Source organism: Aquila chrysaetos, chromosome 2, assembly GCF_900496995.4.
Source record: "Aquila chrysaetos chrysaetos chromosome 2, bAquChr1.4, whole genome shotgun sequence".
Taxonomy (NCBI): Eukaryota; Metazoa; Chordata; class Aves; order Accipitriformes; family Accipitridae; genus Aquila; species Aquila chrysaetos.
The window spans coordinates 5,836,724-5,854,324 of NC_044005.1; the positions used below are offsets into that span (position 1 = coordinate 5,836,724).

The 17,601-nt window shown below is 45.4% G+C and overlaps 1 protein-coding gene across 4 annotated transcripts in view; it reads right to left on the reverse strand.

The window, feature by feature from the left end:
- Positions 1–17,601, reverse strand: part of SLC35F4 (solute carrier family 35 member F4) — a 128,105-nt gene that overhangs the window by 40,699 nt on the left and 69,805 nt on the right. Inside the window, exon 1 of one of the 4 annotated variants that reach the window (XM_030006671.2) lies at positions 15,396–15,414. The exons of the other annotated variants lie outside the window; for them this stretch is intronic. The gene's annotated coding sequence lies outside the window, so the exon portion shown is untranslated. Of the gene's footprint in view, positions 1–15,395; positions 15,415–17,601 lie in introns of those variants that run through there. 4 annotated transcript variants of the gene reach the window in all.

Genomic DNA, 17,601 nt, shown 5'->3' on the forward strand with positions numbered 1-17,601 from the left:
ACTTTCAGTCTCCAACATGTTAAAGTTTTCTCATTTGCAGGGGGTGGAAGCTGTGTGATACCTGGAAATCTGGCTTACGATCTCCCTGACCGTGAGCCCCAGATCACTGTCAGCCACTGCTGAGTGTGCTGGCTCAGCAATCTAGGATTAACAAAACCCAATACAAGCCAATACTCCACATAATCAATCTACATGTCCAATTATTTTCACTCAGGGAGTCCTTATTTGTCAAGGAAACATGCAGTATGAATTATAGCAGTGTGAATTATACAGCGTGTAACTATACAGGGTAAATGACAACCCAAGCTGCAGGCTCGCACCTCCACATCTGTTCCTAGTTAAGGCAAACACTGTCAAGACACTAACCAAAGCTCTCAAGCCAGACAAGGTATCTATTCCCTTGCACCAGTTTTATTGTAAAAGGTAATCATTGAATGAGGTCTCAGAAGAGATCCCTCATCCCCAGCCAAGAGTCCCAGCGGTCAGAGGCCTCTGAACCGCATCCAGATTGCTTCCTACCGCCCTCCTTGTGCGGGCACGGTACACCCTGCCTGCAGCAGTCTCTGTCCCCTGGCTCAGTAAATATTAATCCAGACGAGAGCACGGGGAAGCTGCGAGTTGCTGACTCACTAACCAGACAGCAAACCAGCACTGGAAGCGGGGTCAGAATTAGAGAGTGCTGAATCACATCCACTAACAAGTACTCCACGCTCACAGCAAAAAGGGACTGATGCCGTCAAAACATACACTGTCCTCTTGGCTTACAACATCTCTGTTTGCAGTAGTTAGTCATACGTGTTTAAGGGACCTACTGCAAAAGTAAAGGTTATTTACTCTTCTCCACTGAAGTTGCAACCTACATCAAAAGCTGTAGTTGAACTCCAGGTAACCACAGGTTTATCTTAAGTGTCAGCCCTGCATGGACGGATGTTTGCAACAAACTGCGCTCCAGCCACACGTTTCTGTGCCAGTTTCTGCTGACAAAACTGGCAAGAGAAGGCAAAATCATTTGGAGGTTTACCTTGTGGTAAGATATAAAGGATAAGGTCCCCATGAAGGACACTAAGGTCCCCATGAAGGACACTACACCATCTCATGTTGCCAGTTGGTTATGGTGTCTATAGTCCTAATCAACGAACAAATTGAGCTATGTCAGGTTCAGTTTGGGGAGCTTTTTTTTCCCCTGTGGGAAACAATTAATAACCAAAATTACAATATTAATATAATCCTGATGGGGAGTGACAGAATATCTGATCCAGATGACAAGTGTGCTATGGCCACAGGGAGACAGAATCATCTCAGCTAAAGGAAAACAGCTGCACAAGTAGATGAAACACTGAATTTCCACAGTGATAATGGGATTCATCTCACTTCACTATGGACACCGAAGTCTGAACCAGCTATACCAAAATCTTTTTAAGGTGAATGGTGGGAAGCTGATAACTCTAGAAGACAACTTGCCTGGTCTCTCTTAGATGTCTACTGTAAACTGAGATTAGTAACTCTCTGAAGGCACCCACTTCTTTCCACTGACTATGATGGAGGCGAGGTGACTTGCTCACACCTGGTCATCTGGCTTTTAGATGCCCTAGTTAGGGCAGATGCTCCCAAAGGGAAACACTCAGTGTGAACGCCTGATAAAGACATGAAAGGACTTTCTTTGACTCTAATCGATTTTGGAACAGTGTTCAGATCCAAAACTGTAGTTTTTGTTTGTTTTGAACACCACTAGTTACACGATCCATATGAAATCCACTTTGCATATGTCCCTGCAGCTGACAGGTCAGTCCATTCCCAATCACTAGACCATAAGACTCTCATAAACATGACTTTTATTGGCTCTTCCAGGCTGAGCATGTGTTTTAAGATGACAAGCTAAAAGGCCATTATCAAGTTCACTTTATCCTGTTGGAATATAAATTAGAAGCGAGATGCAAAAGAGACAGTCAAACTGAGATCAAAACAGACGTATCCTACAAAAGGGATTTTTATGTATAGCGAAGTCAAGACTTCAATTTGAACTTTTATCTTGCTTCTAGCAAAATTAGAAGCATACAGAAAATGTTACTTGATTCAAACAACAAATTCAATCCAAAACAACTTCCAAGGCTCACAGAAAAAAGAACTGTACATCTCGCTGCTGTGCCCAGTCACGCGATATGGATTTTGAAAAATCAAATCCTGAATTCCTTACTCTGTCTTATCTCTCACTAGCTTCAATACTGTTGGATACCCCTGTTCAGCAACCTAGAATATCAGCTCTGTTCCGCTAAGCACCCCATTAACATCTAGCAGGCAGGTCACAGTCCTTCAGCCCCACCAGCATGTGCTCACACATCATGTAGTGTGGACATGACTGCACACACCTTTTCTCTCAGTACTATATGCACAAGCGACAGCTGTCTCTGCCCACACGTTCAGTGGCTACATGACCAAAGACACAACTCCACCACAGAGATATGGCAATTAATCATTCCGCAAGTGTAAATTAACCAGCGTCCACAAGCCGGTACTCAAGTGGTGAACACCAGATTCATACACCCACAGGAGAAGCAGGGCTGCGCAGCGCAGGGCAGCCCCAACTTAAGAGTTTTTAAGTGCTTAGAGGGTCCCATGCACTTGTGTAAAGCCGTGGTGTTCTCCATCGCCTTACCGATGGATGGCATAAAAATCACATCAGCAACGGCGAGTTCCTGCCTGTCTTCTCCAGATCTTCTGTCCAAAAAGCAGGAGCCAGGCAATTTCAGCCTGGGAGCCACCGCTCCCAGCCTTCACTTGGCTTGTGGTAGAAAGACTGCCTTAACCTCAACTTCTGTAATGAACAGGTATGATTTGTTTGAGAATATTCATACTGAAGGCACACTAAAGTCTCCTGTGTTTTGTTCACTGAGGCAGAAACTGAACTTTATCCAGATTTTCTGGTACTCTGCAAATACCAAGAAGCAGAGTACTCATTACCTGCTAAAATCTCACCTAATAACTGCAAGAAATACTACTAAATCTGAAGGGATTTTAATTCCCTTGGGGGCTGGATGTTTATATACTGATCTCTAGTTCATGTTAACATGGGTTGCTATTTTCAGTAAATCAGCCCAGGAATTCACTCTTCAATACCCACCCTGTTTTTCTAACAGAAAAATGCAATGTGCTCTATTTTTAGGCTTCCCAAGCAGGGACTTTCCAGAAATAAGATATAAGGCACCAGCTAAACATCCACTCAGAGATGCTGATATGAAGATTTGCAGTGGTACTCAGCTGTCGTCCAGGACAGGAAAGCTTCTCCCTGCTGCCACAAGAAAAGGCCTTTTCAATCTGCCATGTCCCACCAGACCTTGAGGAGCTGCTGCTAACAAGCTGACGGTTCGACTCTGCTGCTGGCTCCCACACCACTGTGAAACCAGTTCAAAAACACTCAGATCACTGACAGCCAGTTGTGTCTTGGCTACCAGAGGCCAGATCCTGTATGTACCTGAAAAGCTCTTAGTAGTTTTGATGCTACCGAGTGGGTAAGATGTTACACAACATCACAATGATATGTTGCTTACTAAAAAACCCAAAGTATCTAAAGACTCCCCCGCCCCAATATCAGCACCAGCACCACCACCCCCAGAAGTACTCAACTGATTTGAAAGTACTAACATCTTCTACTGCAGTGCTTTTGGAAAGCTTTTTATTTGCTACGAGATTTTATAGACCTGACAACCAGTGCTTCCCTGGATTAAAATTTCAATTAAAATAAAGCTCAGATTTTCCTTAATCATGCGACTTTCACAACATAAACAGCCCACCCGCAATGACCAGGAGATACATGCTAACGTCTCCAGAGCTGGCAATGCAGCTTCTTAGGCTTTTTATTCTGTTGTAACGTGAAAATATCATACAGTAAGAAATATTAAAATTCTAATGCAATCAAAGATAGAAGGAAAAAGTATGAATTGTGGGCATAGAGGGCTGTTCTTCAATTTTAATAAAAGTCATTCAGCGTTTCATGGAAACAGCAAATATATCAACTTAGATGCATCCTCAATATTTTGACGTTATAAGAAACAAGACATGGATTTCAGGTTGACAAAAATAGTAAAAGTTACCTCCAACGTTAGAAACTCATATTTACAAAAGAATAAAAAAAAATGCTGCTCAATAAAAAACCAAAAAGGATTCAAGAGGAACTTTGTTTCAACTGCACCGTGCACACGGTGTTCCTGGCCTCAGAGCCTCTGCCAGGTTGAATGGATCCTGCTGTCCTAATCCTGAATCAACAAGACAAAATGTGTTTAGTCCTCCATCATAAATTTTAGTTTAGGGGCTTTACCAACAGCCAGGTACGGTAAAGAGCAAGAACCTCATGGGGAACACACAGAAATCTCATCTGTAGCACGCACAGACCTCGTTTGAGAAACCAGAGCTCACCAGACTCCCTACAATACAGCCTACCTGCTTGAGATGGAAGGAGCTGCTCATCTGAGAAGCAGTGCTGGCAAAACGGTAAGGCTACGAGATCATGCCATGAGCTTCTGAAAAACTACCTGGGTAGCCTTCAGCAACCCAGAGTCTGGGCATCCCCCATCAAAAGTCACCTGAATTTCAAACTCGTCCCAAGTGCAAGAGATTGCAAGAAAGGTTCCTACTTCAGCCTGGCCACTCCGAAACTCCCTGGCAGTAAAACACAGCACAAGCTGACAACCAACACACAGTCTATTCAACAACAAAGAATAAATCTGGTATCAATTTCAAATATCCAATACAGACTTTCCAGACAGAATAATAAAATCAGACGCCCAACATTTATATTGTTTTTTTCCCGAGGAAAACAGCTTAGATGTAATTGCATGCCAGATAATTATTTGCCTTCCCAATGTTTTATTAACAAAGCTGCCACAAGTGAAATAAGCTGTCTCCATTTTCTGGTTCTGCAATTATGAAGTGCCTCTTCTTTACCACAGGAGAGCATTTGAATTGAGAAAACTTCCATTTTGTGTTTGTCATTGTAATGGTGGAACATGTCAGTGAGACAGTAAATCACTTCTCATATTTGCTATCTTTTGGGTAGCCAGCAGTTAATTAGATGGCTTAGGGCTTTTTTCAATACTGTAATCAGAAGAGCATAGCAGGCTAGAAATCCAGGGCTGGTTATTCCCAAAATGTAGTCACCAGGATGTTGCTGTCTAGGCAGGTTCTGCGGTAGGGGTAGGAGCTTGCACCATCGAACACTGCAACCCCTACCACCCCAGATGGCACCAGAAAGTTCCTTGGATGAAGAAACATAACCAATTTTTAGGACAAATTACAGCATGAGATAATGTTTGTTGTCATATTAGTGGTGCTGCATTACATTTCACAGCCCCTCTAATTTTAAAGGCTGGGTGCAGAATTCACAGAGCTTTTGAAGCAAGATCTGAAGTTTCAGAAAAGATCTGAAAAAGGACTAGAGCCATCAGGGGTCTCAAAAAAACCAAAACAAACACCCCACAGTCTGTGGGTGAAGATGGAAAGAACTGGGGTCAAACAACTTAAAGAAAACAGAGGGGAGACAGCAAGTCATCTTCATGCATGTAAAACGTACCTGCACAAAAGAAAGGATTAATTATGCACGTCTGTGTTGATAGATCCAGGAGCAAGAGACTTTAATTGCATTAACGGAAACTTCAGGACAGCAGGTCAGCTGTTAAGGAGAACAGTGAACCACTAAATGAGATGATGCCAGGTAGAAAATTCCCATTGCAGGAGGGTTTTCAGACCAGGCTGTCCGGCATGGATGAAGTAGAGTTGACCACCTCAGAGCATGAGGACAGAGTAGGTCCGCTTTCTATCATAAAATGATTGTGATAAATAATTTTACCTGCCACTGAGGAACAAATGTCCAGAAGGTGCTAAACATACTCAGAAATACCAATCCTTCAATGTGACTACATTTGGGTACTTAAGCCCTCCTGAAAGTAAAGGTCTTGCATTTCATTTAGCTTGTCCCATTCATTCACTCAACCTATATTCATCAAGCAACACTGAGCTAACAATAAATGGGCACTACTAATAAAAATAGCTATTATTAGGTGAGCTAATAGTAAAAAGTAGGGTGAAGGAAACATACTGTGAGCTCAGAATGGGTGTCAGAAATAGGATGCTCTGCAGCATTCCCAAATAAGCATCCCATCACCGCATCCAAATCATTGCAAATGGTGTTTTCCAACCTGTATACCACAGGCAACTCAGGACCACTGTTAAGGACAGGCATGAAATATTAGAAAAGCAAGCCTGCTGCCAGCAAGTACCACTTATTATTCGTGCCTTCTTTGGAAAAAATTTAGATCTCTCAAAGTCAAAATAGCTTGACACCCACTACCATCAGACACTGGATTTTAGAAGATTCCCGAGGCAGATGTGAAGCCTTGTGAAAGACTCCTATGGCAGAGCATCAGGGCTTCACAGGGAAGGAACATGAACAAGCCACTCTGTGTCCCAGCGGGCCTTCAGGAGCTGGCGTTGAACACACAGCTTTGTAGCTTTTGAAGGAGAAAAAGTGACCAAGTCCTGATTCAATGGATGATTCTGGCTTAAGGCCCTATGGTAAGATTAATTTCCAGTAGCTCTGACAGTTAGTCATAAAATCTACAACCCCTTGGTTTCTGCTATTTTATTTAAAAGCATTTTTATTTTCCATTTTAAGTGCTGATCTGATGCCAGGGTGGCTTAGCTTCTGCAAAATTCCAGCTACATTTATTTATTTACTGATGATGAAATAACAGCCCAAAATCTCAGCTGCAAGACATCAGCCTTACTCCACCGCAGCCAGTCCTTGGAGTTAGCATTTAAGTAACTGTGGTTGTAAAGGCTCAGCACAAAAGGTCTTCCAGCACCTGCAGAGCTCCTCTGAAATCAGTGATCTCTGCTGAGTGTCAAAGTCCATCTGCACTGATCGGCAGGGGTGCCACAGAGGATGCTCATGTATACCTGGTCCAGCAGAAGAGAGATCACATGTGAGTTTAATTTCCCCTCTTTTTTTTTTCCCCCAAATTTGGGTCCACATTTAAAAAACAAACAAACAAACAAACAAAAAACCCTAAAAAAACAGATGACAAGTTCAGCTAGTACTAGTCTGAAAAATAACCAGTGCTGAAGTTCAAGAGAATTCTTTTGACCAGTAGCAACTTTTTTATTTTTCTAGCAGAAATTCTCTACAAATTCTTTGGAAAAAAAAAGTAAAATCCTTGCACTATAGAAATTAAGAATTTTGGTACTAAGAAATCTCCAACCTTTTGTGAGTAGTTCTTGTCTAATCTTCATATAATCCTCCCTAATAGCTTTCAGTGTAAATCTCTGTTAGGTGCAACATCTTATTAGCAAGACAATGAAGATAACACAAGAAAAGTCTCCTGAGCAGCATTAGGGGATTAAGGAAGGATTAAACAGTCGTGACACAATGAAAATGTTGAAGCTGTGTATTCACCATAGTAGTCTGGTTTCTAATACTCTCCCTGGGTCAGTTACTCAAGTCCCTGGACTGTCCCATGGGACTGTGCTCAGTGTGATGAGAAGTGGCAGGACCCAGCCATCATCTCATGACTGGGGACAGTTTTCAAACGCAAGAAGAGGGACATGGACGCTGTTCTTGACATATACGGAAAGCTGAGTGCATATGCAACAGAAAACGGTTAATAAAAGTGAAACAGGCTCTTCCCAGAGAGAACAGCTTTGCATTTCTTTATGATGATGATACCCTTTCAGTAACATGGTGTTATGATTACCCAAAGGATCTCTTTCCCAGAGAGGAACTGGCAGCCCCATGCACCACGAACCTCTTTCAGGGATACTTCAACAGCTCACCCTCCCGACATGTCCCCATCACAGGCCAGGGAAGCAGACACAGCACCACAGCGGCAGGTCCTGGGGTCCAGGCCCACGCAAACCTGCTTTATCTGATAGAATGGGAGTTATTTTTATGAGTAGTCTCCTCAGGTCCTCAATCCACTTACAGAATTGACTGGTGGTTCAAAACAAGGTGGTTCAAAGTGAAGTTGCTGAAGGGTACCCCAAAATCTCTGCCGCCTTCCAGTTCCCAAGGAAAAGATGCACCACTGCTTTCACCAGCTCCCCAAGCAAGGCTTTGCAGGAGCCGACATCCGGAGCAGTGGGGCCCAGCAGCCATCCACAGACTTGATCTCCTCTTTACTCCAAAGACCAGTGCACTCTAGCCTTTAAAAATCAGACCTTACTCTGAAATAAGTTATTACTCAATACTTAAAATCAAGCCTATTTACTGCAACAGAGCATGGTATTGATCTGGCACTGGTTTAACTTGTCAGAGGTAAATCAGAGCCCGCAGCAGGATTCTATTAAGTTATTGGAGAGCACATCTCCTCATTAGGGAACGCACTGTGCTATCAGCACGCAGTCTCCAAAACAATTAATCTGGCACCCAAGCATTCCCTTATGTCCCTTGCTGGCTAGCGGCATCTTCAAGCCCAAGATAACCCTCTGCTTACAATAAGTGTGTGTCAGCATGGCTTATTAATGGGTAGGAACTGGTGGGTCTGGTGAGAGCAGGTCCAGCACACAGTCTGTGAGAGACTCAGCAAGTAGAAGCACAGTTTTCCACAGCCTGTGGGACACAGTAACCCACTCAGAGGCTTATTTCTAACACCTCAACATTCCTCTTCAATTCCTGAGGAGGGGTTGCCCCACTTTTCCAAAATCTTTCAGTGCCTGGAATCCATGTCAATGAAAAGACGAGTGTTTTTTTAGACCTTTTTTTTCCCCTCGATGACTCTTGTGCAACATTTTGCCCCAGCCATGCAACAAATCAGAGCACAACAGCTGATTTCCAGCATTTTTTAATAGTCACCCCATCCTGCCTGCTGCACCAGCACACAAAAGGTCTCCTCCCAGTAAGTGCTGTCCAGGGAATAGAGGAACCATGATTACTCCTGGCTCTTAAACTTACACCGTAAGATTCCCGGTGCCATGTGGACCACATACAGCAAGCACCAGCCACCCGCTGGCCTTAACACACAGCTGGTGGGTGTATTTGCTGGCACTCATGGGCACTGTGGGCTCACCTCCCTGGCACATCCCACCAGCTCTCCTGGGCTCGGCCTCCAGCACAGACAGCAGCTTGGATCTCCGCAAACTGGCACTATAAGCCAAGGCTGGCCCAGCACACCTGCGACTAAACCGAAAACTTTGGGGGATTAAAAATGCAAGAGTCCAACACCCGGCAGCAGTACATCAGTGAGGAAATGTGACCTTGAAAAGAAACCACCCTATTCGGCAGGAGATTAAAAAGGCCACAAAATTGGGGTGCACCGTAGGGTGCTTTGTGGCAAGCTTCCCAAGCCTCAGGCTAGGGACGAACAGATCCAGATAAGGGCAAGGAAAGAACAAAAAACCCCACTACTAGGTGTGGCGTGCTTCCCTTGGGTGTGCTGGGTATTAGGGAAGGAGTCACCCCTGAGATCCAGCAGTACCAACGCTGCTGGCTTCTCCATGGGGGCCTTTTTGCAGCTGGATGTTGGGATCTGGCAGAAAGGGTCCTTTGGGAACAGCACTCCAGGGATAACGGGAATGCAGCATAATGGTGCAGAGGCCCTGGCAGAGCGCACAGGCTCTTCTGCTTCTTACAGATGCTTCTTGACAGCAAGAAAACTTTGCATTAGTTTTTCATGCACATAAAATGCCTGTAGGCCTCTCTCTGCAAGAGCTTTGTACAAATGCAGTTTCCTGGGAGAGCTCAGTTGGACTAAGAACCTTTTTTCCTCTCTCCACCAAAACTTCAAGAGTTTGAAGAAGGAAAAAAAAAAAAAAAGGGAAAAACAGATTTCCATATGTCATGCTCACCCAAACCTCTCCAGCTTGCAGGCTTGCACCGCTGCGGCTTACCCAGCAATTCAGATCTGCATTTACTGACCACACAAACTGCTGTGATGACGTGAAGTATCCAGTGAACTTACCCTGGGGAACCGCACATACCTCTGTATTGCTCGAGCTCCATTACAAGTGGAGATAGCCTGACTTCTCTCACAGTATGCTCTCATTTGAGCAGCAGCTTTTCCCTCAGGGATTGTCCCACAACCGGTATTTTGAACCAGTTTTGCTCTGCAATACGCCACCCAGGATGGCTACCCCTGCTCTGAGGAACCCTATTTCAGGAGAGCTTCTCCAGCTATTATCTCCTGGGGTTTGTAATGGAAACAAAACTCAGCATTAACCTAACCAATTACTTCAAAAGGAGGTTGCAGAGGGTTTCATTCCACTTGTTCTTTTCTCTCTCCTTTCTCTTTTAGATATATTCCCCTGCCCCTGCTCCTTCCCTTGTGGGATTCTGGGTGTTTAGTATGAATCTCATGAATGCCAAAAGCAATAAAAAAAAGTGTAAAGGGAGAGAGGCACAGGACAGCCCACCCGAGACAGGGATTTTATGCACATTAGCAAGTGGTCTTTAAAGTGATCTGGAGTAGCGCTCTAGCTAATGAGGTTTTGGCTTCATTTTCTTTGGCCTGTGAGCATGCCTGTGCCATTGCGTGTCTATATAGAGAGGATATGTGTATAGCCGTATATATACAGACACACACGCATGTACATATGCATGTAGGCTCTGTGCTCTGTCATTGCAGCACTATGAGGCCAGCTGGCACGCAAGGACACCAGCCAGCAGCCCAGGCCCGCCGTCTCCTGCCATTGCTGGAACAACGCAGCATCTCTCCCACAAGCAGCCAGGGCAGAGGGACGTACTGGCTCACAGAACCGCTCTGCCTGTCATACAGCAAGGAACAGGCACAGGGTTCAAGCCAGCCCATTCAGGGCTGGCAGTGCCAGTCAGCCCTGGGGCTTGGCTTATGCTGTAGACAACACCCAAGTGTTGTTGGCGTAAGCCTGGACAGCTGAGATTTCCCTGCCTGGCTCAGGTATCCCCCAGAGCTGTGGAGCGCTGCTGAGCCAAGCTCCGACATAGGCAAAAGGAAAGTTAGTTTTAACCTGGTCCCCAAACAACCTTGTGATGGTGAGGAGCTGAAGTGAGGAGCTGAAAAGCAAGACAGGAACAAATGGCTAAGCATGCACAGGCCAGGGATGAGGCTACACCCGCCTTTGGCATCATGGCCTAAGATTGTAAATTGATCTCGAAACTTAGTCCTCATACCTTTCAGAGGAGCACAAGCTACTGAGCTCAGGAGCTCCTGGTCCCCACCAGACCAGGTACCACCATGAAGGACCCCAGAAAGATGCAGCAGGAGGGGGCTGGCAACAGAGGAAGCAGTGCAGCACGGAGGCAGCTCTGGGAAGGCGCTGGGCACAGGGAGGATTGAGAAGACAGCTACGAAGATAAAGGCAAAGGGCAGGATGGAGGGCAGCAGCCCAAGAGGAGAAGCAAGGAGGCAATAAGGAGGGAGGAGGACAGCTGCCTGTGAGCAAGCTTGAAGCCACTGGTGCTGTGGCTTCACAGCACTCATAGGAGACCAGCTCTCCAAGATAAAGTTTTCGGAACTCACATAAGTCAAATTCAGCTTTAACCTCCTCTTCCTGTAATCCCTGCTTGCTTAAAGTAGCTATTTAAACACTCTTCCCAAAGAGAGAAAAGCTGTGTTGGGAGAAGGCATGGAAAACGTAGACTGAAGCAGCTGCTCTTCCTCCAGCAAAGCTCCGAGCAGTGGAGCAGGATGCCAAGTACTCATCTTGGCGTACGAGCACACAGGAGGCTTTGGAGGGAGAAGTTGGAGGCTCTTGAGCTAACAAAGAAAACCTCTTTTGGATGCTCTGCACGGAAACATCTTTCTGCTTGCTACTCTATCTATGTTTTGGTCTTGTAGAGCAGAGCCCTGGGTTACCTATCTGTAGAAATGAGAAATCCAGCAACCACATCCTCTGCAGCTTTTATCATCTTCAACCTGTGCCTTCCTAACCAGAGGCTCAATTTAATTACAAAAGCTGTGCTATGCACAGCTGCCAAAAACACAGTCAAAAGCCCAAAATTATTTTCCTGGTGGCAGGTGAAACAACTATTTCTCTTTGCAGTGTCAACAAGCATCTATCGAACTAGCCCCTCTTCTGTCACTTCTTCCCTTTGTTGCTGCAGCTCCCTCTTACTCTGCTTGCAGGCAATCAATGCTTAGGGTTTTTTCTAAAGCACAAAGCAAATTAAAAGACAAAAGTGATGTCTGCACTCTAGTGAGATTTGGCCATTTCTCCCACTTGTGGGGCCCCTGTTTTCCCAACTTGTCCTGGAGCAAGGAGACATCATAAGAAAACTCAAGCAGAACAAATGCATCATCTCCCTTGACGATGCTCTCTTGCATAAGCTACTGTGGCATGGGTAAAGTAGCCATGGGGTCCACTTCCTTTATGGTTTTCCTGCTGTATTTATAGGTCTTCATAAACTAGAAAAGATTAATTGCTTCTCTGCCCATTTCCCAACGCCTGCCTCGGTCAGCAGGTGTTGTAAGCGTGAAGGCTAGGGCAGGCTGCAGAGCTGCTAAGCAATACATCCTTTGGTTCTCAGCGGCATGTGCTGAGCGCATAGCATGGCTCAAAAAAAGGCTGAAAAGCACCGGGCAGGGTCCCCAGCATCCACTCAATCTGTCTTAGCTTTAACATGTGGCAGCTGCACTGGCCACAGAGGCAGCCCCAGGAACCAGAGCACGGCACAGGGCAACGGCAGCTGTTTAGATGGCATTAGTGAATGCCTCCACCCCAGGAAAGAAAGACACATAGCTGCTATTTTCCCCAGCAGTAACAGCTGTATTTTGGTTGTTTTACGGCAGGGTACTAGCTCCTTCATACAGGAAGCAATCCATATGATAACCTGCACCTCAGAAGTATTTTCCTTTGCCTTAGTGGAACACTGGCTGGGAACTATGATCTCAAACAGCTAAATCACTGGGGTAATGCCGGTGTGTTACACACTCTTAAAACACAAACTGCATTATTCAGCGAGCAGCACCCCAGCAGAGTGCATTTTCAGGAGCACAACCAAGTTGTCCCTGTTCCAATTTTCATCAGTTCTTTGTGTGTCAAAAATCAAAGACCAGGAAATCTATCTGTGGGCATTTCTAGTTGTGCTCATTAGTGTGGTAACTCAGTGCTATACACACAGCTGGGTAATCTAATTCGATCTGAAGACTAACCCAAGAGCTGCCATGATATACTCACAGCTGTATTCTTCCACGTGCCTAAATTCCAGATTTAATTTTCTTATTAAAAAAATTCTCACTCAGTCTCCTAACTGAATCCCTGTTGTACTCCCATGGACAGCAATGCTTCCAGCGACTCTAAGAGAACAGAGCTGACACCACATTAGGATAATTACAAAGAGACAAAGTTCTGCGGTTAACCTCCAGCCATAACTCACCAGCAACGTTCCTGCAGCAGATCTGCAAACGATCCCCTTTCGGCAATGTTCAGATCAGTGTAATGGTTCCAGCTTTGACAAATGCCTACCACCATATTTCACGAAAGCCAAAGTGAAATGACGGATGTGAATTCGAGGACTTGCAAGGTTTCACTGTGGGGATGTAAGCGAGTTTATGGTCACTCATTGAGAATCTCATATTATCCCTCATATACAGAAGGAGCCTCCTTCCCCAAAATCCCCACTTCACTCTGCTGCTAGGTAAGGGACTGACCTGGGGCAAGCTTCCAACCTTTCCATGACTTAGTCTCCCCACTGATAACACAGTGGTGGAGATCAGGCTCCTTCATCCATGCTCAGGACCCAAATATAAAAAGTGACCTGATTTCCAGGAGTCCTGAGCACCAAATTCCCATTGAAATCAAGGATAACAACAAGATTCAGCACCTCAGAAAATGAGGACACGTACACTCTGAGGTGGCTAGGCACAGATTTAGATGCGCGTTTGAAAATCTGGCTTGCTAATTTTACTTTCCAACAAACTGCTTCTTATTTATAGCTCAGACTGTATCAAGTATAGCACGTAGTATCCACCCAGGAACTGGGGTGAAAGGCAGGAACGAGGACAAAAATGCAAGAGGTGTTTAAAAAGCTTTAAAGGAGAGAGGGGGAGGGAAAGCAGCAATTTTGTTCATGAAAAAATACACTGGATATTTGAGAAGAGGCACAGCCCAATACACAGGACAGGGAACAGACCAATGGTCAAGGGATGCTGACAGTGCTCAAACCTACAGACCACCTGATAACTTGAGCAATGCCATTATCCAGAAGGTGAGGTTGAGCCAGGGAACGTGAAAATTGGATATCTGCAATCCTCCCTTGCCCATCCATAATCAGATACCAAAAAGCCTACAAAGTCCAGCAGAAATAAGCAACTTCTATCTTTTCGAAAATCAGGCCTTGAAAAGGAAGGTGAATTAAATACAGATAAATAGATATCTTCATAATGCCCAAAGTCTCATATCTTGAGCGGTCAGCTCGGAGGAAGTCATTGAGACAATGACTCTTACATCTTGGGAAGTGATCTAACTGCTACGCCACAATGCACGTATGTACACTGCTTCTCCACCCTGGCATGATTTTGAAGCAAAGCATTGTGCTGTGTGTAAAGCATGCTGCTGAGATGAGCAGGCATGTCCCTGCCCGCTCTGAAGATGCTGACTGGCCTTACATGAGAGACTGCAGAGTACCAAGTGGTGGTGATAGCCCTGGACTTGCCCAGCAGATGATCTGAAGCCTCTAGGAAGCTCTGCTGATGAAACTGGTGCTTACAGAACTAGGCAAGGGTTTGGAGGAAATCCCTGCTTAGGTTCCCATCTTAAATTCCCCTTAAGTCTCATTTCCAGGTCGAGGCCTAAGCAACATACCTCACACAGCCCACAGCGTAGCCCACACAGATGAGTAGGGAGACAAACTGCATGCTCCTGTGTCCAAGACCAGCATTTTCCCCCAGGGTCATCCCTTGCTTTGTAAGACAAAGGCAGAAAAACCACCTCACATAAAGCAAATTTTAAAGGATTGACCATTTATCACATGGAATTACAAACAGGTGTAATTTAAAATAAACAGGTATGAATAAGCAATGAAGCTTAACATTTGGATAGCAACTGTAATTCCCCACACCTAACTCCTAACTCACATGCCCACAATGGCACCAGATTCAGGGAACAACCATCTCTTATTTCTTATCTGTACTCCCCAGGGAAGAAGTCTGCCCTTCCAACTTCCTCTCCAGGTCATTTAGGGTTAATTAGGAGCAAAGTAACCCTAGAAGTACAAGCACAACAGATGCCTGGTCTGTCTTTCCAGAGGCTGCTGTACTCCAAGATTTCTTCTCCTGCCCATTCACATGTGTCTTTTATGCCTGGGTGAACCTTGCTGTATCTCAGGAGAGTCCATAGCTCCCTCTTGTGTCACTAAAGCATTGCTGGTACTTGCACCTATGAACTCTCAAGCCACCCTTTGCATCTGGACACCTAACCTCCAAGCACAAACTCACCCCACTTGCACCGTAAATTCACTGGAAAACTGCAACGCCTCCAGCTCAAGCTGCAGTCTTCTATTTTTCATGCCTCCTGCTTGCACACGATGCTTTCCAGGCTGCAAGGTCATAAATCAATATCTCAAGGCAGTGCCAAATGGAGCCGGGCGAGTGGATGAAGTCAGCTTCCCACAACATGCTCTGGGGCAGACACTGTATCTGGATATATTTGCAGGAAGACAAAAAGTCTGCAGTGACATACTGCTGTAATTCTGCACCTGATGAAGCAGTTGGGTTTGAGGTTTCAAAATACATTTGAAGCCAATCTGGGAGAATAGAGTTTCTTACATTTTATGAGACTAAATTATTCATTATTCCAAAGAAAAGAACAATTTAAAAGAAAATAATTTAAGAGTTAGGAACAAATTCAGAGAGGAAGAAATCAAATACAGAAAGATGCCCCCAAAACACCTTTACTTGAAGGGAAACGTGCTAAGCATCCTGCTTTTTGCAGTAGAGAGCTGTCGGATTGCCTGACCACAGCTACATTAAGACAGTATATTTTCACTGGCGCTCTCCCGATGAGGCTTTTCACACACTGTCCCTTTCTAATATTCCTCTTCAGATCCAGAGGAAGTAAAGGACCAACTGAAACAGAGCCAAGATACATTTGTATCCATTTTTGCCCATTTCCTTTCAGTTTATATCACCAATTAAGTGTTACCATTATGTATTAAATGGAATTAGCTTGTTGTTGAAAGGCAGCGACAGAAGGAAAAGAGATTTATACACTGTGCTGTTCTCCGCTAAGCAGCTTGACTCTGATGGATGTTACCAGATATTAGTCACCAAATGAACCTAATTGAATCACGTGGCCGTGCAGGTAATGAACCCTGCAGGAGGAACTACTTTTCAAGGTGACCCCATCGCAGAACAAGTAGGGATCACTATGGCAAATATGTTTGAAAGAATCAGTAGCTGGCAAGCCAACAGTGGGTTTCTGCCTTTGATCTCTGCTGCATCAGGAGCCGGTCGCTGCTAGGACACCATGCCCTCAAAGTCAGCGAAGGAGGACATGGAGGTGCCGGAGAGGAACGGCCACATTGCCGCTCCCACCAGCCCTCTGCAAATGGTTGTCCTCGCTGCAGGAGCTGCTCTGCAGCATGTCATGGAGACAGCAACGAGTGGAAGTACAAACAGCTTCCTTGCTGTACCACCAGATCAAGCTGGGATGCCAGGTCTGCAGCAGGGACACCCCGTCCTCATGTGGACCAACACTCTGGGGGAGAGACCCTCTGGTGGGTCCCCACAACGCTGCTAACAGAGAGCACGCCTGGGATGACAGGGCAGGGTGTGCGGTAGGAGCACGGGTGTAGGCAACTTCATTCACCGACCTCCCTTGGGAGCTGACGCCCTCATTGCCCACAGCCTGGCTGTGGTCTCCTTTCCACATCTGCTTTATTGCTTGTCCCTTGCCATCTATTCCTCAACCCCCTCTCCAACCCACGAGACACTTCACAGCATAACCCAGGCGCTGGCTGGCCCAGGCTAGCTGCTCATCCAGCCACAAGTCCTGAATGGCAACCTACCAGTTGGTCCCAGACACCTCAGGCCAACTGGGGAGAGAAGCTACCAAACCAAACCAAACCCTGCTCAGACCTCCTTCCTCCAAGGCAGACCCTACCCAGGGCTCAGCACCCTAGCAGCTATAGGGGAGTCACTGGACGTACACACAGGGCACAGGCACCTAGCCCATCTAAGCACCAGTGCCAAGATGGGGAACTCCTGAAAGGAGATTTGAGTCCGTGGGAAACATAATCCTTGGGTGCATCTCCTGCCTTCACACAGGCAAGTCTCTCCTTCACTCTTCCCCCCGTGCAGAGATGAGCCAGTCTCTAGCTGAAAAAAATGACTTCACTAATGAGGCTAGACTTGCAACTGATATTAAGTGACTTTATTTTGTTCCGTCCTCTAGAAGCTCTTCTCAAACAGGGATTATTCTTGCCAACTCTTTATTACCATAAGCTGTTTGTTACGGTTCTGGAGCATTTGGAAATTTCATCCTATTTCCAGGGGTTTATCACCTTCCAAAACTGCTCTCTTTCAAGCCAATTTTTCTCACATTGGCATTCAGCCTGGAGGTGAATTTCTTCAGAGAGTCTAAGTATAATCTGTTCAGTATTTTCTTTATGATAATCAGCACGCACAGCAGTACAATCTTCTG